This window comes from Rhyacophila brunnea, unplaced genomic scaffold, assembly GCF_057557595.1.
Source record: "Rhyacophila brunnea isolate RB1 unplaced genomic scaffold, BYU_Rbru_1.0 scaffold_12, whole genome shotgun sequence".
In the NCBI taxonomy this organism is placed as follows: domain Eukaryota; kingdom Metazoa; phylum Arthropoda; class Insecta; order Trichoptera; family Rhyacophilidae; genus Rhyacophila; species Rhyacophila brunnea.
In genome coordinates, this window is record NW_028232774.1 from 1,724,353 (window position 1) to 1,747,557 (window position 23,205).

General features: G+C 32.4%; 1 protein-coding gene and 1 long non-coding RNA gene across 2 annotated transcripts in view; both read right to left on the reverse strand.

The window, feature by feature from the left end:
• Window positions 1-23,205, reverse strand: part of LOC147077626 (uncharacterized) — a 306,465-nt gene that overhangs the window by 192,026 nt on the left and 91,234 nt on the right. Inside the window, exon 2 of the long non-coding RNA XR_015069237.1 lies at window positions 6,466-6,876. This is a non-coding gene — a long non-coding RNA (uncharacterized LOC147077626). The remainder of the gene's footprint in view (window positions 1-6,465; window positions 6,877-23,205) is intronic.
• LOC147077628 (uncharacterized) overlaps window positions 1-23,205 on the reverse strand; it is a 249,881-nt gene that overhangs the window by 141,602 nt on the left and 85,074 nt on the right. The window lies entirely within an intron of this gene.

Genomic DNA, 23,205 nt, shown 5'->3' on the forward strand with positions numbered 1-23,205 from the left:
TTTTTTACTAACTTCCTGACTAGCTAGACATTTTAAACTTTTAGAATATATCAGAACACGATGCCAATGCATATTTTTAATACTTTTAGCCATCTTTAAGTAGAATTGAATTCATTTTCAGTTAATTCTGTTTTGTATGGAAAGTTATTTCAGAAAAATCCGTAAAAAGTAAAAGACTATTATTGGTTGCTAAGGGGGTGGTCCTAGCAACTAAATTATTAATATATACGTGCGTTACTATGGAAATCAAAATGACATTTCAGTATTCTATATTTGTTTGTTTTTTATTTACTTCATATCAAGTACAAGTTTGAGCATATTGAGCATAATAATTCAATAGAAAATTTATAAACGTTGTATAGAAAAATTTCTTTTTATCTTTATTCTTATTTATTACTAAATAATGCAGGAATTAACATAGACAAATAAATGGTGAAAAAAATCCTTGAATTAAACTATTATAATCTTCAGTTAATTTTCCAACAACCTTTTGGAAATATTTAATGATGCGTTATATTATTAGTTATAATTTTTTATATATACAATATTGTAATAATAATATCTAAGCGCATCGTTATTATATTATTAAGCAGTATCAATTTAATATATTATAGTATAATAAACAATTACTATGTATCTAAAATATTATTATTATCGTGTGATAGTTATATTATATGTAGTTCAATGATCTTTATGACATAATAATGTATATTTTCGTCTGAAAAATGTATTAAATCAACTCAACACCGAAGAAAGACGTAATCGATTTTATTTTATTTTGTTGTTATATTTTTTTTATCATGTTCATTTAGATATATTGAAATCTTTGAGTAATGTTTGTATTATCAGTTGTGGAAAATCATTTCAAACGTTGCAAGTTTGTTGCATATATTATATATATACTACTTTTTCATTTCTATAACTTACATAATATATTATTTATATTTCTGAAAATATTACATAATAAATTGTGATGATCTAACAAAGAATATAATAATAACTATTAATGTAATTTTTCATATTATACATTGGCATCTTCAATTATTCATTTGTTTGCAATATTAACAGAGTTATTTTGAAATTCTTTGAATACACTACGTCATAAGTTTGTACATACATATTTATATATTTTTATATATTAAAATTGTTAATTACCAATATAATAATAGTTTTAAGAAAGTATTAAAGTAAGAGGTATTATTATTATTATTATTATCTTGATTTTGCAATGTGATCAATTGTTATTAACATTCATTGTTACATGGAATAGTTATTAGGTATTCGCGTAACCCATTTAATCAGATTCATTATTTTTATATAAACAAGGTCCTGCGGGTCTATTCTATACAAAAGGCTGCTTTCGTCCGCTAAAACCGCTAACTAGGGTATGTTTGTATCAAATTATTAACACATATTGTAACAATTATAATTAGCCGGTATTAATTGTTGCAATAAATGATATATTTTAACGGCATGTCCCCTGCCTGTGCTAAAATTTAGAGCATGAGCGATAGAGAGAGAGCGAGAGAGAGACAGTTTCGACTGATTGACTGATTACAATACAATTATAATATTTCAATATAAATTGTATGTAATAAATGCTAACACATTATCACGTTAGCACGTTAGCGGTCGATAGTCGCCTTTTGTATAGAATAGACCCGCTGGTAGAAAAATAACGTTATGAATCAAAAATCTACAAGATTGTTTTGAACTCAGTATTCTATTTCAATTCAAAGTAGTAGACTGAAAAAAAGATTGTCAGAATCATCGTAGAGTCCAGTAATGTATATAACACGAAAAATAAAAGTTTGTAAATATGCTCAGAAACCTAATAATATATCATTATGAATTTAATTTAGTCATAAGATTTAAAACTGCAAACAATAGTTTCAAAAGCGAGCGTTCTATTTAATACTTTACTAATGTTTTTTTTTAATCTGGACACTATTCTATAGAATTAACGAGCCTTGAATATGTTTGGGGATGACTGATCTAAGATGAAAAAAGTTGAAGAACAAGATACAATATTGTTTTTATATTAATATGTATGAATTTCCATCAATTGATATTAGGCAATGACATTATTAATGGACAATGCACTCAATACAGTAGATAGCAAGTAAATTCGCGCATAGCGATATTCGCACGTGTATAAGTAGACGTCACGTAATTTCCATTATGCGATATCACGCATCGAGAATTTATAGCAATATCACCTTTATTGTAATGGCGTTAGAACAGTGTTTCCAGTGTCAATGTTCATTTGAGCGAACCCGTTCGAACCAAACCATTTGGCAGACCCGACAAGTATTGGGAATTTATAGCAATATCACCTTTATAGTAATGGCGTTAGAACAGATTATGCCATTTGGCAGACCCGACAAAAAAGTGAGTGTCATTATTTTTTCCACGTCCATATTAATGTCATTGATATTAGATGACTGGGTAAGTTAGGTAATTTATTACGTATGAACGAGACTAAATCGGTAAAGAAAGTCGAACAATTTAATAAGGCATAGAAGAAGAGACAAGATAAAAAATTATTGACTAGATGTAGCTATGTTGGGTTCCAACTTGGTAATATATAGAGACAGGCAAAAATAGTTGTTGAAGGAAGTCAGGACTCAGAACAGAATATTAAGTTCCCACTGATAATGATGAATAAGTAAGTAGCCGTTTGTTTTCTACATAATAAACTTTATGAAATAAAAAAAATGTTTGAAAGAATAAAAAAATCACCCGGTGAATTAATGGTTCATAAACAGAATAAAGGTGCGTGTCCGGGGAGAGGTGGTTTGCGCCCTCGCTTCTAAAATCGCCTGAGAAACGCCAATTTTGTATGTACGCAACTACGGAAAGTTCTTAATTTTCACTTCTTGATATTAACGAGTAAAATGCGTGCCAGACTAACTGAGAAAACTATCGATTTCCGCGCGATTCTTAAGAAGTTTCAGCTCGAGACGAAATGTTATTATTATCTTGCAAGTAGGCACTCGAATACGTCATCAGTATCACTCATAAAGACAGAATTGATATTTATTTATTTATATGTACCTATTTTGTTAATATATTTGCATATATCGTAGGTTTTCATTTTGGTATATATTGCACTGTTATCTCCGGCGTGTATTTCAATGAATTATGTCACGAAAAACAAAACTGGCCTAAATGATAGTCCTACCAATTAATTGAAAGGCCTCTCTGCAGGATGCAGTAATTGCTGTAGAGTGTAGATATATAACTAGAACATTTAAATTAAATCACGATACGCAGGTCCTTTGAAGAATTTATGTCTGTGTTATTGAGTATTATATAATAAAAATTATATTGCAACGATTTGTGACACTTTGATATTATACAAAATACATTTTACATCGAACTACTGATTGGGCCAATTATGGTCGCCCTTATTCCCATATTTCCCTCCTACCTCAAATCCTTAGTTATTGTCGCAAGTCCAGGTGCAACTCAATAACGTGTCATCAGTCAACCGTAATTGAATAACATTTAAATACCCCAAGACAGCAGGCACGTTCTAGGCTTGTTACAGCTAGACCGTCACGAGTAATTCTAAACGCATACAGACTGTTTCAAAGGTTATTTATAGACCACGGTCGGGTCAACTTGATATAGTGTGACCATCGTCCAAACGATAATTCATGGAGCCAGCCGCAAAAGAATAAAAGGTTAGCACCTGGAATCCTAACATAACCCCCCCCCCCAGTATCTACATCCACCATCATAATCAATTACAGTCCACTATGAAAAGCGCTTCATGGAAAACCATCACTAAGTCACAATTGTCAACAGTAATTAGCACAAAAATGAATAAATAACGTATTTTCTATAGTAAATTGTTCTTCATAAGCTAAAAATATAATACTTTAAAATAATTATAATTTAATCATGGAATCTTTTGAATTTAGGATATACGTAACTACCCTAATAGTATGATGAGTTGTATATTGAGCATAATACGTATTCATAAAAAAATACATAGTTTAAAGATAAATAAAAATGACTGAGTAGTCTATCATACACCAAGGAAGAAGAAGAGATTATCTCTAGATAAATTGCATTATCCAGTAGTACCAAAGAGATATTAAAATACCTAAATAATGACCAAAACCTAGATCCATAGATAGATAAGTTTAACAGTTGAAGTGCAATGCCAAGGACCAAAAAGGAAAGAGACAGCAACAAAAGGCCTTCCTTCATCCAGTGTAACAAGAGTGGCTGAGAATATGATGATAATGCTTAGTATGATAATAATAATAATAATATAAAACTATTAATCAAAATTATAATTACGAATGAAATTCATACGATCATAAACATATTCAATCATTGAATGATTATTATAATAAATACTGACAGATATGGGACATTGTGAACGATTGGTTTGAAAAATTCAAGTTAATAACTGGGTACTGCATAATGCAATATTTATTTTGTGAATATTTGGTCAATGTAGTTTTTACTCGCATTTTAGTGAAGATATATATTATACAGCAAATGGCTTAGTATTTTGAAGCATTAAAATTTATCGTTTATAAATTAGGAGTAGTTTATTAAAAATCACTGTAAAATCAGTTTTAATAGGTTAATCAATACCTAATAGTTTTTGAAATGTTTAGTATCAATACAAATCAAATGTGTATATAGTTCATAGGGAGGACGTAATAACGTGTTGAAATTTCACATGCCCATAATAATATGGTACATATATTTTATTTATATTTTATATGCAGTCGACAGATGTAACACCATTTTCATGGCTGTCAACACAGTCAGTTATTGACATAACACTAAATGTATGAAATATGATTTAATATCATATTTATATTAGGTTACCAAGGATATACGAAAAAAATCAAAATTCATTTATTTAGGAAAGTGCCTCATGTAACGATGTCCGATCATATGAAGATCATTATGGGCCTCCACAGGGTGGGTTTTTGTATTACCAGATTTTTTTATTACGGAAAATGGATGTTAGGGTGTTATGTGTATTTTTTAGACTCAGGATTTTCCCACGACATTATAAGTCGACTCGTTAGCCGCTCTAAAATAACGGTAAAAAATTACCTAAAGTTGATACCTAATTAAAATAGAAAAAAAAGTATATTTTTACAAATATTAATTAATGAAGTCATTAAAATAGTCAAAATATCTTCGAAAACCTTTAAATAAATCCTTTACATGCTTTGCAAAAATGTTCCCAATGATTTTATCAAAACACCACAATATTATAGTAGCTACCTAATATTCCTGAATAATTTTAATTATAAACTATTTTTTCAGTGCGTAATGTAAATGACAGTAATGCTATCAAAGATCAGCAGTGATATCAAATTAATGATTATAATTTCGAACTGCGCAGAATTCCGATGCGTCTTAGGCTTCATTTTTTGGAAATGTAAAATTTTATTATTTATGTACTTGGTAGAAAATTTGAACAAGACTTTTGTAATAAAAATACTGCCATAGTTTTGAAAACTAACCTAAATTTGTACATTATACGCATATAAGTTAAAGCTTGATTAAGGTTTCTCATAATTCAGTCGTAATACATAATCGTTTTTTAACAACTCAATGCAACGCTATAAAAAACGCGAAACATTAATTTGGTGGATCGAAAAAAGGGTTAATAATCGTTCTTCTTAGAAAACGGTGCGTCATAACGCAGAAATTAGGTAGGGGAATCTAATCCCCCGTTTTGTGGGGGTTTACACCCCTCCGCCGCGGCGTTCGGTCAACTTCCGGCCACGTTATTGCTTTCTTTAATGTTTTCCCGTGGTGTAAAATAAGTTTATGGCCTCGCAGGGCTAGTGCCCGGCGGTCGAAGAGATTGGTGGGCTGATAACGGAGCTTTGCACGCAAAGCTTTGGCTACAGAAAGCTTTCGACTGTACAGTTGAGTAGCTTTTAATTTTTCATTTTAATTGTTTAAAGATTCAACGTAAAACACTGATATTTTTATATCCTTTTTAATATTGTTGAGAGCAATCATTAATGATGCATTATCGGAAACTAAAAAAAAGATAATCAACGCTCTCAATGTATAGTCAAAATCAAAGAGCTTTTGATATAACTAGAGCAGGGGTCATAAGTACTTTTTTGGGTATTATCCAAATTATATATGTATTAAACAGTACCAAAGACTGACTTTTGGAAGGAGAAAAGCAATGGCGATCAGGAAAATAGTTCACATTTATCAGTAATACATACCTATAAGAAAAGACAATCATAATAGTTAATAATAGTAAGATATTAAAATACAATGAAATTTTATTATTTTCTTCAAGGCTGGTAATTAAAATCATTCAATTCTAGCCCTTTACTGCATGATTTTTTTTTTTTGAAAAATTTTATTTTTTCTTGGTGTCAAAATGCCTTTTGAATGAAGGAAAAATATTGAAAAAATTATTTTTCGAAAATTTCATTAAATTTTGTATGCTACTGCGTGGTGTCGCAGATTTACGACTTTTGGAAATCTTACATTTTAGTATGACAAAATACAAAACCAAATGAAAACTATTATAAAAAACTAATGTACACACCTTATTTGATGTGTAGATATTTTTATTCAACCAATTTCAATCTTCTGTATATTTTTTTTTATTTATTTACAAATGCGGATTTTCGCGTACATACGAATTCGTCAACTGTCAAAGCAGAAATGCAGAGACTATAATGCAGAAATGCTTTATTTCTTGAAATGTCCAAACAAAATCGGTAAAGTAGGATGTTTATGGTAAAACAGTTATCTAGGCATCGAAAAAGGATATTATTTGATAATTTACACAGATGGCATTGGCTATATCGAAATAGTTTGAAATGTCGCAAATTTGCGACACTATGCAGTAAAGGGCTAGTACAATTTACCGATCTGTTTTGATAAATTTCTGGTAGATATTACATCGTATTATATACAAAAACATGAGTAATATACGTACGGATTATTATAGCCTTTGAACGCGTTGGCATTGGTATATAAATATACGTTGCAGCATATTGTGACTTTTACAACGTTATATAAATAATGTCTTGTATTCAACAGATAAGACACAAGATTTGAGAATGTAACATTCTATATATTGAACAAATATAATTTGAAAATATCGATATAATAATTCGATAAGCATTTCATATAACAACTACTAGATTGAATCGTCGTATTTAGTAGGATTCCCGTAGCTTAATTGTAAACGCACATTGGCGTGAATCCAGCGGATACTGGTTAAAGTCCCGTCGGGTGTCGTTTTTTTTTCTAAAGAAATATTTTTTCTAGTGTTTATATGCATGCGATGTTTTCAAATTATGTATGGTTAATATAAATACCTCAATAACAAAAAAAAAACAATTAGGGAAATACTCGCTAAGTAAGAAGTCTTTGTCATTGGTATTAAATGTTTCTCCCTTCCTTCAATGTAAGAACCTATAAATAAACGAATTGTCATTAAAACGAATGATAAACTTCTCTCAAGGTTAAGAATCAATCAATTTTCGTAAAAGCAACTTGGATAGCTATAATAGAATCCATGCGATTTCTGCAGATTTTTTTCAAGATTACAAGGGTGAAAATTATGTCTTATTTAACTGTGGTAGGCTGCTGCAAAAGGCATCAGGATCTTTTTCAATTCCACATTCTCAATTTTTAAAACGATTATTTTTCATTTTTAATACATATACTTTTATTTATATTTATCACCCCCTAATTCACAGGTTAACCGTGCTTAGGGTTAGTTTACCCTTATTCTCCGACCCTTAGATTGAAGGAAAGTCTATTTTTTTATATTACATTGGTTGATAACTGTTCCATTATTTTTTAGTGTGATTGAATTGATAGCCTCATAACGATTAATTTGTCAATATAATTTATTATTCATATTTAAAGATTTTCAATATATTCCAGATACAAAGTTTATTTTTAAAAATCAACAATTAATGAAATCGGTTCATTGAGTAAATTTACAATCGAATTTGAATCATCGTTGTTTAATCACTATTTGTCTTAGTAATCTGTTGTCATATAAATTAATCATCCTTTTATACAACAATTTCGTAACTCTATTTTAAAATATTTGGCCAGATCTACAATAATATATATATATTAAAATAATATAATTTGATGGAATTAATCGTCACAGATTATTTTATTGTTAATTAAATCACTTTCACCAGGATGATTGTATCAACAGATATATTCACAATATTATTAAAATAAAACTATTAGGTACTCACAGAGATTTAAAAATATAACATTTAATGATGAATTAAAATCTATTAATGGGATTTGCCTTGGTAGGTATTATGTAAATACAATTCTTGCCTTAAAATTATTTTCATGAATTAGTGTAAACGTTAAATAATCTGATTCAATTAAGTCTTTGCCGCTCTCAGATCTTGAGATTTATTTTCTTGGTATAAACACACGAAAGTATGCTGAGGTTGATTCGTGTTGGTGTCCATTAACACCGTGTTATTTCTCACAGGCGTTTGCGTCATTGCTGTAATAATATCATGGTTAAAAGTTAAAACAATGGATCGGCAATGCGTTAGTTTCACAAAATATTACACTTTAACAGATGATGACAAAATATGTACGACTGGTAAAGTTGTGTTCACACTGTTATAGTACTCGTAAGTTATACCTAATTCAGAAAGTTACTGACTGCACAGAGCTTTCCCAAGGATCTCAAGGAAGACACGTACTTTTAGTATTAAACAGCTCAATAAATACATTAATCATGACATAATTGTTTTTGTCGAAATATACCGGGAGACATGTTCTAAATAGTTTGAAATTGAAGTCATTTAAATCTGAATATTTTGTAAGAAAGATTTAATGATCACATGAAATAATTTATTTAATTGTATGTACCGGTATTATTTTGACCGTACCTATTTATTTTAAAACTTAAACTTAACACATAGTAAGTTATTCAAGTATCTATATTTTTGTCTGTCTGTTTCCACATTTAAATAACATGCTAATTATATCTAATAGCCCCTTAATCAGGACACACCAGCTGTGGCGTTCGCGCTGTAAGGATTAATATTGATGAAACTTCCACAGCTTATCGAATATTTATTATTGGTACCAATCCAATAAAGTACTCTGAAGTAACAAGATAAACTTAACGTGAGGTGCGGGTAGAGAAGTGAGTATCTACACCCAACCGCTGTAGATTGCGCAAGCTTAGTTGAATATGATACTGACATTGATTTTAAAAATAATAATAGGTGAATAAATTATAATCAAATCGAATCAGTCTGTTGCTTTAGTGTGTATATTTTAACACTACCACAGGTAATGAGGTGCGTCCAATGACAGGGGTACAGTGCAGTATTAGTACAAATGAAACGATCACTCAAGCTTTGAGAAAACCACATTTCACTATTGCACACCGCCAAAGTCTAGGGTGATGCTAGTGTATAATATTTATACAATTACAATCAATTTAAATATATAAAATTCAAAATAATATGTGTGTTTGATTTCGTTTATCTACGAAGCGTCAACTAATATCTATGAGTATATAATATTAAATAATTACAAGATAAATTTTTTTTTTTATATACAACGTTTTTAAATTTTCTGTGGAATTATTATGCTCAATATGCTCAAACTTATACTTGATATGAAGTAAATAAAAAACAAAGAAACAAACAGATATAGAATACTGAAATGTCATTTTGGCATTTAATTTTGATTTCCATAGCAACGCACGTATATATTAATAATTTAGTTTCTAGGACCACCCCCTTAGCAACCAATAATAGTCTTATACTTTTTACGGATTTTTCTGAAATAACTTTCCATTCAAGACAGAATTAACTGAAAATGAATTCAATTCTACTTAAAGATGGCTAAAAGTATAAAAAATGCATTGGCATCGTGTTCTGATATAATATTCTAAATGTTTAAAATGTCTAGCTAGTCGGGAAGTTAGTTAAAAATAGATTCCAAGATTTGTACTGGACAAACAACCACCGGACAAACAAGAATACGAGCTAAGAAAAACGTGGTAAAAAAAAACAATGACTGCTTGTTCAAACTATTTTTTCTGCCTACCTATTCCAATTTTGAATTTTGACAGACAGGTGAAGTTTGCATACTATTTTGTATTCGATCTTAATTTCTTTGAAACATTATATGCCTAGATACAAATATTTTAATATTGAAGAATGTAATTATTATTGTACGAGTATATTATTATGTTGATCAATAAAGCGACTTCGTACAATGCCAGGTACTTCTGCTAGTATTGCATGTTATGTGAACGCACCACAATGCGCTTTGATACCCACAACATATTTCGTAACAAAAATGAAAGACCACATTATATTTTAAGCGAAGTATTTTTTTCCCACGGGGTACGAGCTATGTAGATATCTACTCTGTTATACTCATTTCTAGAGGTTGGGGCAAGACAATCGTTTCGAAATGTAGCCGATAGCATTCAGTATGCTGCGTAGGCTAATACGTTGAAAAATATTAACTTTTCTATTAAAATATTGTAAATATGACTGTCAGTTGGATTCATATTAATTTGACGGCCTTCGTTTAGTTGTAACTGTTAATAATATATTAAATATGTATATTTTGTGTGTCATGGAATTTTTTGAGATAATACATCACACAAAATACTTTATCCATTATAATGTTTGAAATAATTCAGATATGTAGAGGTTCATTATATCGAAAGAAAATGTATAGAAAGTATAGAAGTAGTGGTCAAAATTAATCGATCCTTGCAAGTATCGGTATTAAATGATAATTGTCCGCGTGGGATTTATTTAAAAAAAAACGTAAAATCATTATCGGTACTATAGGAGAGTATCAATGCCGGCATTGATATCAAAGTACCAATACTTTTTTGACGGCCCAAGGTATGTCCAACGCGTCAATCGCCTGATGGATTTTGACCGATCGCACCATATGCCCATATTAATTGAGTCGTGACTATGTAAAAAGCGTATACATCCAGTTAAGCCGCATTCAGACCGAACGAGCTAATGATTGTTCTTCCCCCACTCCAGCGAATTTCTCTCGCTTTTTGTTTAGCGAGCATAATAATTTCGCTGGAGTGGGTGAAGAACAAACATTCACTCGCTTGGTTTAAATGGGGCTTTATAATAAAATATGAACTTGTACTTGTACTTGGAAGTCGTTTTCAAATAATGAACTATGGTAAAGCCCGCATAACCTCGTTATATTACCGAAATCGTATTGCGTCATTTACAGCCTGCCAAATGAGTGAGAGAAAGAGAAGATATGAATCCTCGCGCTTTAAACTAAGGCGAAGTTTTATTTAACCACCGTGCAGTAATCTATTTGCACAGTCTGATAGTAGTTTGACGATTAATACAATGACGGCCTAAACGAAGACCAAAAAATATATTATATTTTTATGACGAATGGAAATTGAGTATTTATGGGAGTGTCTTCATATTATGTTTGTTGAAAGAGAAGAGCTTTTCAAGTTCGACCAATGTGACATTGCGACTTGGTATCTACGAGGAAAAATTCCTCACTCTTTGAGAAGTTTGCGGCATTTTATGGCGAGCAAGAAGGTCTTTTCTCATCGAGAGTTGACCGTAATACATTTTTTTAGAATTATTAATAACCATGTCTTTGCTTTTTCGTAGAAGGTGGTTTTTAGTAATTATGAACGATCACTAACACCTATGTTTTAATAAATTCACATAATTATTGTGTCCTCACCGGAAATCGAACCCAGAACTCTCGGGTGAAAGGACAGCGGCTTACGCACTACACCAAGAGAGCCGCCTTCGACAGTAATACATAATTTCGAAGTAGGAATTACACACACTCTAGCGCGCGCCAACCAAGTTCTTGGGAAGTTGCTCCAGGAACATTTTCTCCACAACTTTGAAGAGCACCTAACGTTAGTTGCGCCATGGTATACGCCCGCATTATTTGTGACGTGTGAAAATACTGTAATGCTTCAGTTTATTCGGTCATGGTAGAGTGTGGTAGGTCACTTTCTCTGTTGATACTAAATGTAATAATATATCACAGCATACGTACTTACAGTTGGACGAGCCTGACAAAATGGATCAGAAATATATACAATATTCCTATACCACAGGACATTGAGTCATTATAAATTAAACAAAAACATTTATCTTTTACAATTACAAAGAAATACTTAATTTTAAATCCGTCGTGAAAATTATAGATGTTCAAACACACAAAATTTTCCCTAAAATAATACTAAAAAGCCGCCAAAACTTCAATGTCAGTCAAATCAGAATCATTTGTTCACCTTCAATTTTTTATTCTTCATACTACATAGTAATTTGATCAATATTCGTCTAACTATGTATTATTTAAATACAGTTATTAGTGTGGCGCCAACGCGTAACGAATACTAATGATACATAACCCTTAGAAGCAGGTATTCAATAGAAACACAAGGCACTATAGTCTATAAAATTTCTTTCAAATGAAGCTTGTATATGTCAGTAGAACAACAATAATAATTGGTCGAAATAAAACATCATGCATGGGTATCAAATATACAAAACAAGGCTAAAATCCAGAAGAAACTTTATGGCGACAACCATACCTCTGACCGTCCCACCCGAAGAAGATAGACTATCCGCATGGGAGGTGTACCTAGTCTCTGAGGGTCTCAAAGATTGGGTAAACCCAGCAAAATATCTCCCACCCGGAGCCAGTCTCGGCTACCGTACATAAAAAGCCCTGAACCGACTGAGAACCATGGTAGGGGGCACTCGAGACAACTTGGTGAAGTGAGGGTTCTCCGATGACCAAACCTGCGAGTGCGATGAAATGCAAAGCATGGAGCACCTTTTTTCATGCAAGGCTTGCCCAGTTAGCTAAAATTTTGACGAGATCTTACAGGCCGGTGAAAATTGTGTTGCCTTCGCCAACTTAAGGAGCGACACACTGTTGCTTTTGAAGACAATAATTGGAGTTGATTATCTCCAGAAAACTTCTCCACCCCTCTATATCTGTCACTCGTACACTTCTCTATCTCAGGCTCTTTAAATATAATCCATCCACCTCAGTTTATCGTCGCTATAGGATTGGTTTCCCGAATATCCGTTTTTGTCGAAATCTACCTTTTAATGCAGAATATTTTTTTGTATCTAATTGGACTAGAGCCATCCCTTTCTTCAAATTACTTTGTAATGGTAATGAATACATCATTCATATGCTGTAAAAATAACAATTTAAATATCTCCATGTATTTAAATATAGGATTATGAAATTTGTTTTTCGTCTCCTGAACATTTGGTCTATTCGGGAAACCAATCCTACAGCGACGTTATGTATAAAAACCTTATTTTACTTTCCGGTATAGTAAAGAATAGCTGTTAGGCGCAATGCATACTAAATTTTGACTCAACATCAACATAGCCATATTATGTCATAACTGCCAGCTATGTTTTAAATCTCTCCCGGGCATACAGTCGCGAAAGTGACGCGATGTGAACTTCTGTCAAAACGGATAAACGCCATTGGACATCCGACAAAGACACGGCGATATGTATTAGCGGAAATATTGGGAAAATTTCATAATCAGGGGATCAATTAAAAATATACGAATGCACAGTATTTTAATCATTTGAAAGATATTTCATAACCTGAAATGTCATTTCATAATGACAACTACCATTAATAATTATCATTTTTGTTCTATTGTGATCTGAAACTGACAGTGCCCGCGCTGTAAAATAATATGGACTCTATGCGTGATAGCGGCGACATTTTGAACTAAGCATAATGCATGATGTTTGTATTAAAATATTATCTTGCATGTAACAGCAGTTTTTTTTTCAAACTAAAGATATAGCATGGACACTGTACGCAGCGGTACACTGCATTAAATGCGTTTTGTGTAACTACATCGAAATCACACCGAAAAATTCGGTGTTATGCAGTCGAGACGAGTTTGCATGTGCAACTCGGCTTAGGTGGTTGCGCGTCTTGTAAGATTAGGTTATATCCTGTATCACGGATTTTGCCTTTTTTACATCTGTAATGATCTTTTATTTCGATGCTATCAGCTAGTTTTAACATAATGTATACTATTGATAAACCTTCGCAACACAATTCATATATCTATCAGATGATGGATTCACGTACATTGTAATAGTTTACTTTGAGATGAGTCCTGATTATGAAGTATTTTTGTAAACCATAGTAGCATGTTTTTTTCAGTAAATAGTAAAAAGTTAACATAGTTAACAATTACATCCATAATTCAGTATTGATGTATATAATAGATATTATATACAAAAAACAATATAATATAAATTAATAAAATATTATGTCAAGAACCTTTTTATAGAACTTTACCACCGAGAATTTCATTTGAATGTCGTATACATGGTATTGAAAGTGTTTATTCACAATTGGTCACTCGTCGATATATAACGTTGGGTTGTTAATATCGTATTATTAAGTAAAGGGTTGGATTTCTCGGAAATAACCGTTTTCCTTGTTGAATTTCATATAAAATGCATATCACTTCATTGAAAAAATACCATTAAAAGAACACTAAGTAAATAATTATTCACGATTCTTAAGTATTGAAATACAACCTAAAAAGTAAGTACAACAAAACAATACATTTTTGTTGATGGGATTCAAACTCACAGCGAGAGTATCTATTTGAAAGTAAGGGATTATTTTTATTTCTGATTAAATGTGTATGTATTATAAACCTACAGTTGCTTTCTACTACATGTGTGACAAAGCAATTAGACGTCATTTAGAGGGTGCATTTAGCCAGCCTTCACATCAAAACTCGTCTCGTCTAAAACGTGTCGAATACGTGGATGTGACGTAATCGTTATTCACAAAATGCACGTTGCCAAACAAATAGAGCTCCGCAGATTAGACGAATGTAAAGACATTAATATGGACGAAGCATCTGGAAAAAAATGACACTAACTTTTTTGTCGGATCTGCCAAATGGCATAATCTGTTCTAACGCCATTACAAAAGGTGATATTGCTATAAATTCCCGATGCTTTTTATCGGGTCTGCCGAATGGTTTGGTTCGAACGGGTTCGCTCAAATGAACCTTGACACTAGAAACACTATTCTAATGCCATTACAATAAAGGTGATATTGCTATAAATTCCCGATGTGTGATATCGCATAATCGAAATTGCGTGACGTCTACCTATACATGTGCAAACGTCGCTATGCGCAAATTTATTTGCTAGCTACTGTATTGACGCGTATTATTGCGTAGTCCATTAATAATGTCATTGGTTGAATGCGACTGTTTCGTTTAAAAAACCATATACTGTTGCAATCAACAAATTGCATCCTTCGTGGGCTCCGAGTCGAAAAGTCGAAGTCACATACAAATACCTACGAATTGGTCATTTCTATATCGGTTCACCAATCACCGCATTCAAATATGTATACATTTCGAAGGCTACGCGCGACAGTCGCTAGGTAGGTGTGCGCGGTCTTTACTGGATCTCAGTTCTCGAAAGGGCTGTGCAGCTCACGGACTAGTTTTGATGTGAGAGTCGGCCAAATTAATTAACAACAACAAAAGTTCCATTTGACATGGAGCTGATGAGAAAATAATGCGGGGAGAATTAACATGGTTAGATTGCACTCAACCTCAACCAATCAAAAATCGACCAGAGAAATCGACAGCGTGCACAATCACTGCGCATATTTTCATTAATTTCTAATTACATTTAAAAAACATGCTAACTGCATCTAATGACAGTTTAACGGGGACACGGCAGCCGTGTCGTCCGCGTCGTACCAGCTAAACAATGACTAATTTGACTATCTCCCGGTATTTTCAGTTGTAAGAAAAACTAAAATTTGCGCCATAATAATGTATTAGTTTTTATTTTGTGTGGATTATCGGTACTTATTATGTAGGTAACAGTATTATATTATATTTTATATTAAGTGCACACATAAGTGAAACGGCAAATAATTTTCAACAGTAAGTGGAACGAAATTTCTCAGTCGTCGCCAATCCGAGATAGTCGAGGTGTGAGCACGTCAATTTGTTTTGTGATGGCGTCGGAGGAATATATTCTTTAATCGCGTAAAGATGACTAAAAGACGTTCCGCATGTGCTTAACAAAGAAAACATGTCAATGAATATACTATTATTATTTCGAATATAATAATAAACATAACATTAAAAGGACGCATGTTGAATTTTTATGACAAATTATATTTCGTTCGGCTCGCGTCATTTGCACAATCCGTGTATCGCCTAGTCACGATCTTTTTAGACCATGCCTCAGCTGAAGAATAGCCTTAATATTACATTGTAAATTTAGTCTGCTGTAATATCAAGATGATTAATTCACCAATTAGTCATCGGTCTATGTAAACATGTGATTGGCAGGCTAAGTTGAGGTAATTTGACTCTATAAGATGTAAAATTTCTCAGGTTGTTTAGCCAAAATTTGACAGGCATGCCATCTGTTGAAACGAGGAAGTAAGCTTTTATAATCACGTACATTTTTCTTCTATCAAAGGTGACATTGCAACATTTTTGTGGTTTCAAGAGGATACTCCGCAGGATGTGGCTTACATACCATTCATTTATTTTTACAGTAACGCCTCCAAAGAGAATAACACTCCATTTATCTTTTGTCTTTGAGATTGCGAAATCTTAATAAATCTGTTTATCTTCTAAACAGATTCGACGTTTACACGTTTATTCGTTTCGTGCATTATTAAATTTATAAACTGTGACATTTTTACGTCGTTTATTTTTTATATTTAAAACACGTTTTTTAGATAATATTACAATCTTGACGTTGGAGACTTGAAGCTTTCGAGATGTGGCTGTACAGACACATCCTCAAAATTCTTTGGACTGACCGGGTGACAAATGTTGAAGTTCTCAATCGAATGGGGAAGGACCGTTAAGTTATACGTAGTATCAACACCAGGAAACTACAGTACCTCGGCCGCATTATGAGAAGACAAAAGTACAGCATTCCCCAACTTGTCATTCAAGGAAAAATCAATGGTAAGCGTAGTAGAGGAATTGGTACGAGTGCAGCTCCACTGAACTGTTCCGGGTAGCAGACGACAAAGATAATATCACCTTGATGGTGGCCGACCTCCGCTAGGGGATGGCACAATAAGAAGAATACATACGTATCATCATCAGCCGTGGTCAATCTACTGCTGCATGAAGGCCTCCCCAAGCTTTCTCCAACTCTCTCGGTTCTGTGTCGTTCGCTGCCACGTATTTCCGCTGAACTTTACCAGTTCGTCAATCCAGCGGCTTTTAGGGCGACCCTGTGGCCGTTTCGTACTCCTTGGGTACCATTGGATGACGGCATTTGTCCAACGGCCGTCCTTTCGGCGAGCAATGTGCCCCGCCCATTTCCATTTCAGCTGTTTGGCAACGTCTATTACATCGCGTACTCTTGTCTGCTTCATAACCCATTCGTTTCTCTTACGGTCCTTTCGCGTGATGCCCAACATGCACCTCTCCATGCCTTGCTGTGTGACTCTTAGCTTTTGGACATCTCTCGTGTTGAGGTTACACGTCTCGCAGCCATACGTGACAACGGGTAGCACACATTGGTTGAACACCATACGCTTAAGACATAATGGTAGGTCACTCTTGAAGATACTATTCAGACGTCCGAATAATATACGGCATACGTATAATCGTTAATAATTTTTGAGTGATTATTGTAATCCAGGTAGATTAATGAGTAAAGCGTATTGACTTGAATCTGATGGATATAGCTTTGAGTATCGCTTGGTATACATATACGAGTATTTTTCTAATAGCTGTGTTTATAAGGTGTGTAGAATTATTTCAAAAGTTTAAATAATGCTAAATTATCAACAAAAGAAAATTCGGTGCTAAATGTAACTATATGCAACTAGATTAGTGTAAAGAATATAATATAACGGGAAATGAAAAGGATTTATTTAAAAATCACTATGCTATGTTAGAAAGTATACGGAATATATAACATTTTAGATGTATTGGTAATAAATACTATTATTATATGACTGAAATATTACATGCATATACGTAATTACGTGATCTTTATCGCGATTAGGAGGCGTGTGTTTTAGTAATAATAATTTGTCGTGAAGAAAATTATCTTTTTAATGAAATTAGCATATTTTATAAAACTAAACGTGCTGCTGTATTAATGTAAGTACTAGTCAACCCTGGTGGCTCTTGGTGTGTTTAAACTATGTTTTAATACAACAAAGTTCACATGAACTTAATGACCATTTTCAATATGTGTATAATAATATTGGCATAATTTTATTTACATTAAACAATAAGAAAACATGATTAAGCATTCAAAAATACACTGTTTATGTACCAATTTTTTTTACTTAACACGATTTTTTTAAAGAAATCCATAAAATCTAAGATTTACTTTAATAAATGTATTTTTCAATATGTAATATAATGTGACGAAAAATTGAGCTTATATGCAATAAATAATTTGACAGTCTTGGGTAGGTCTTTCTTTCAACCGACATATACTATGCAATTGTTCTATATATACATAGTTGATTGACAGACAGAACTGTATATAATAGTAATTTATTGGATACACTTATGTACACTGTATTAAATTTTGAGGATGTATATATTTTAAGACCATGTCCGATCCTAATAAGATCATATGGGCCTTCACAGAGTGGAGGTTTGTTTTTGTTTTTACGGGAGATGGATGTCAGCCACTTGCTCAACGTATTAGGTCCATACTCTGACTCGTATACAAATTGAAAAATTGTGTGTAATGCCAGACCCAGGACTCGAACCTGGGATCCACGACGCTATAGGCCGACGCTTAAGTCGCGAGGCCATCGTGGGTGTAAGATAATATTAATTCAGTTATATTTGTTAATTTAGTATTTAATAATTTGTTGTCATAATAGGACGAACACAGTATGCGTGGAATAACTAGAATTAATTTGAGCTGCTTGATTTAAAGGTTTGATATTAAATCAACTCAACAAAACTCAATTATTGTCTGAGCTCGTTAGTTATACTTTCTGTTGGTAGATGTTACTATGACTATACTCCTGTGATGTTACTGTGATTATCATCTTGTTATTTACCATATACATCACAATACATAATTTACGCCCTTTTTACATAGCTTTTCAATTATGTATATTATATTTTAAGTTATATACCATAGTATATAGTGAGTGACTGAATAACAAAGTGGACGATTATAGTATTACCAATACGGTGAATTATACTCTCATATCACAATATTGTGTAAGTTTGCTTCTGTATGTTATATATTTTTAAATTCTATAATCGGTCACATAAATATATGGGTACTTAAGCAAGTGGAGACGTGATATTGAATGAGAGCCCCCGGCTTCGGGTCGGTATAGTAGACTACTGTATGTTTCTTGTACACTTTTCCAGTTTCCTAACTAAATAATTACGTGTATTAAAGTATTGTGGTTTATAAAATAAGTACATCATACCAATAACTAAGGAAATTTACTGAAAATATTATCTGACCATTTCCGATCCTAACAAGATCATAATATGGCCCTCCACAGAGTGGAGGTGTGCATTAACAGATTTTTGTTTTTACGAGAAATGGATGTCGCCACTTGGTCACCTATTAGGTCCATACTCTGATCATACACAAATTGAAAAACAATAGGTGTACTTGTCAGACCCAGGATTCGATCCTGGGACCCACTACGCTGTAGGCCAACGCTTAAACCGCGTTTATATTAACAACAATCACAATTTACTCTAGTTAAATATATAGTTTTGGAAAGAAAACAAAATATATATAAATATTTTTATTCTTTGTCAAATCTTTGTGATAATGATCTTTCATTTGAATATTGATGTTTTCTTTCTGAGGTCAGTGTTTGGACAATGATTTTTATTAATTTTTTCTAAGTATGCTATCTAATAAGTTTAAAAAAATATCCAAAATTTGTGTATCATTAACTCATTCTGTTATTTTTGTGGGCAATGATCTTTGTTTGCGCGTCTCCTTCATATACGTTTGGTATTATCATCATGATTGTTGTTTTTCAAGAAAATATTAAATTTTAATAATATTAAAAAGTTTTGATATTTTTCTTCCGATATGACTGCCCTAATTATAACATAGTTTTACTGTACGTTTAACCACAATATTTTGTAAAGTGATTGATTTGGTATTTTCTATTTTAATACTTACACTAAAAAAATTGATATTTATTTATTTAGAGTATTATGGCATTATAGTGATTGGCCAATAGCCATAATACATAATAAATACAAATTATAAAAATGACTTTATTACAAATATCAACCAATATAACAAGAAAGTGTGTGCTTGTGTAGATAATAAAGTAAAATGATAAATATAGTTATAAATTTAACCTATTTAACACGTCCACAAACATGATTAAGTTAATAAAAATAAATCAACCTTCATAGTGCCATCAAATAAGTAAATCGCACGATACACAGCATCATGAAACATCACATTTGTCCTGCGACGGGGTATAATGAAGACCGTAGAGGTACAAGTGGTATTGGAGGGAACATGAAAATTAATATTTGCTAGTATATACGGATTGTAAATGAACCCACGAAGAAGTAAAAAGAATTGTAAAGTTCGTTAACAGAATATGACTGAGGACCTGGTCAGTGGATCCCCTTCTAGAAGAGAAGAGGCCATATGGCAGCGAGTCACAGTCAAAACCTCGGTAAAATCGCAAAAAAATGCTTTAAAAGAGGACTCACTCTTCAGGTGGACAAGGATTGCATTGATAGCATACCCAGAAGAAAACTAGTCGGAAAATTAATTTTATTATAATTATCATAAGGAAAGAATCCGTCTGTCCTTAAGTAGAGAAATCTAAGAAATCTATTGTAGACTCGAGCCAACTTAATTGCATGGACGGACCTGTTAGGACTCCAAATAATTCTTAATACTCAACACAAATGATACGTATAATGTATGTAGCACCCGGACGTTTTCAAATGATCTTGAAACCCTCATAACAAAAGCAAGCATTTGGCTAGATCTAGTACTGATGTTAAGAATATGCTGATTGAAAGTGAACTTTGCATCAAACAATACACTCAAAGATATCTCCGTTACCCTACTTAATATTATACCATGGAAACAATAAGGTATGCCTTGAACGACTGAACGAAATAAAATTACATTTGGAGGTAGCAAATTCAAGTTTATTAAAAATAGCCAATATGCCAACAGTAAATTACGAACTTATTTAAAGATGCTTTAAAGGTGATTATCCCCGTCATAACTGTGTCAGATATAAATCACCTGGTCTATTAATAGACATGACACGGCAGTATAAATCAAAAATTTTAAAGCCTACAGTTACGATATTCCAGGTTTTTTATTATTTATTAATTAAAAAAACTACATATTACGCGTGAAGCCTTTTCATTATGCGTCGCCTATTAAAGTGCCTGAGGATACAGTCAACGTCTGTATTTAAAACAAGTCTAGTGTAATTGTGAGCGGTAGCCGACCACCTTAAAACATAAATACTCTCATTTGCCGTCGATTCGCATAATATTTTTTGCTCACCGTATGTACCTGCCCAGACGGAAAGACTAGTTTTCACACAGTGAGCGATGTACTGATAATATTAATCGAATTTATTTTCATCTTGAAATTTTCGTCCCCTAAACACATTCAATATTGTTGACAAATGTTGCCAGCGTATTCAATACAATTAGGGGCGGTAAAAAATCTAAAAAGTTTCATAGAGGTTGAGTGTGACCATTGAAGTTATAGCCCCACCAAATCACACCCACTCTTAAAGGGCGTATCATGAGACCCTACGTTTGATGTGATAATTTTTTATGACTGGGGATGTATCAGGATCAGTTACTCAAGACTGAGGTCACCATGAATTAAAATGTTCTTTGACTGAACTTACATGATTTTTTTAAACTACCCATGGGAGAGAGAAGCAGGAAGGGGCAAAATTAAAAACAGTCGGATCATCTAAGTGATGAGATCTTCACGTTGGCAGTATGACGCTGCAAAATTTAAAATTTCTAAATGCAACAAAATTGGCTTTGTAGCGACCAGATCAGACAGTCCGATGGGGATAATAATTGGTTGAATTGACTTCAGCAGTCTTTCCCTTTTATTAAACATTTTAAGATATTCCTAAAGAACGTGGCTTGCATCGGACTGATTGTTTAAAATATACGAAACCAGTCCTGATTATTGTTAAACTACGCTTACACATGTTTGAGTCACGTGCTCTCACATATGACAGATATTATTTTTGTAGGTTGTCAGTTTTCATTATTGATTATTCTGATTGTTAAAGCATGTGCGCTCACGTGACGTGATGGTATTGTGTTTCTAGTATTAGTATCTTGTGGGATATTTTTGTCATATATTTTCCGCAATGATACATACGATTATTAATACCAACTCACAATGCAAGGATATCTAGAGTTAAAGATATCCTATTGAAATGGACGGTGGAATAGTTATAGCCTTAAAATAAATGCAACATACTAAACTAAACATAAAATATACATAATATCTTGTTAAATAATCTCCATAATAGTGAGCTTAGAAACATGCATAGTTATATTTCTTTTATGTATTAGCGGGTCTATTCTATACACAAGGCGACTATCGACCGCTAAAGTGATAAAGTGATAGTATGTATAATATATTTGTATTGAGGTATTATAATTGTTACAATAAGTTAGCCGTCTGAATAGTCAAAACTGTCTATCTCGCTCTAAATTGTATCACTGCCAAGAGAGGTGATGTTAAAATATAACACTTACTGCAAAAATTACAACCAATTTATTGTAATTATTACAATAAGTGCTAATTCTTTGATACAAACCTACCCTAAGTTTGATAATATTTATCACTTTATTACTTTAGCAGTCGATAAGTATAGAATAGGTCTACAGAAATCTTTTCTAGAAATTTTCTAATAGTTATGAGTCCGATTTTTCCATGTTGCGTTTTTTTATTGCTGTATTTTATTAAAAAAGTTTAAATCTAATAAATTATTTAAATTATTACATGTTTGTATTAAATTTATTAATTAAACACCGAAATAGCACATCGTTCGAATTTTGAAATGTTATCCCTACACTTGTTCGAAGACTTCGATTTCTATGAAGGCAAACCGGCGTAAATGTTTACTTATGAATTA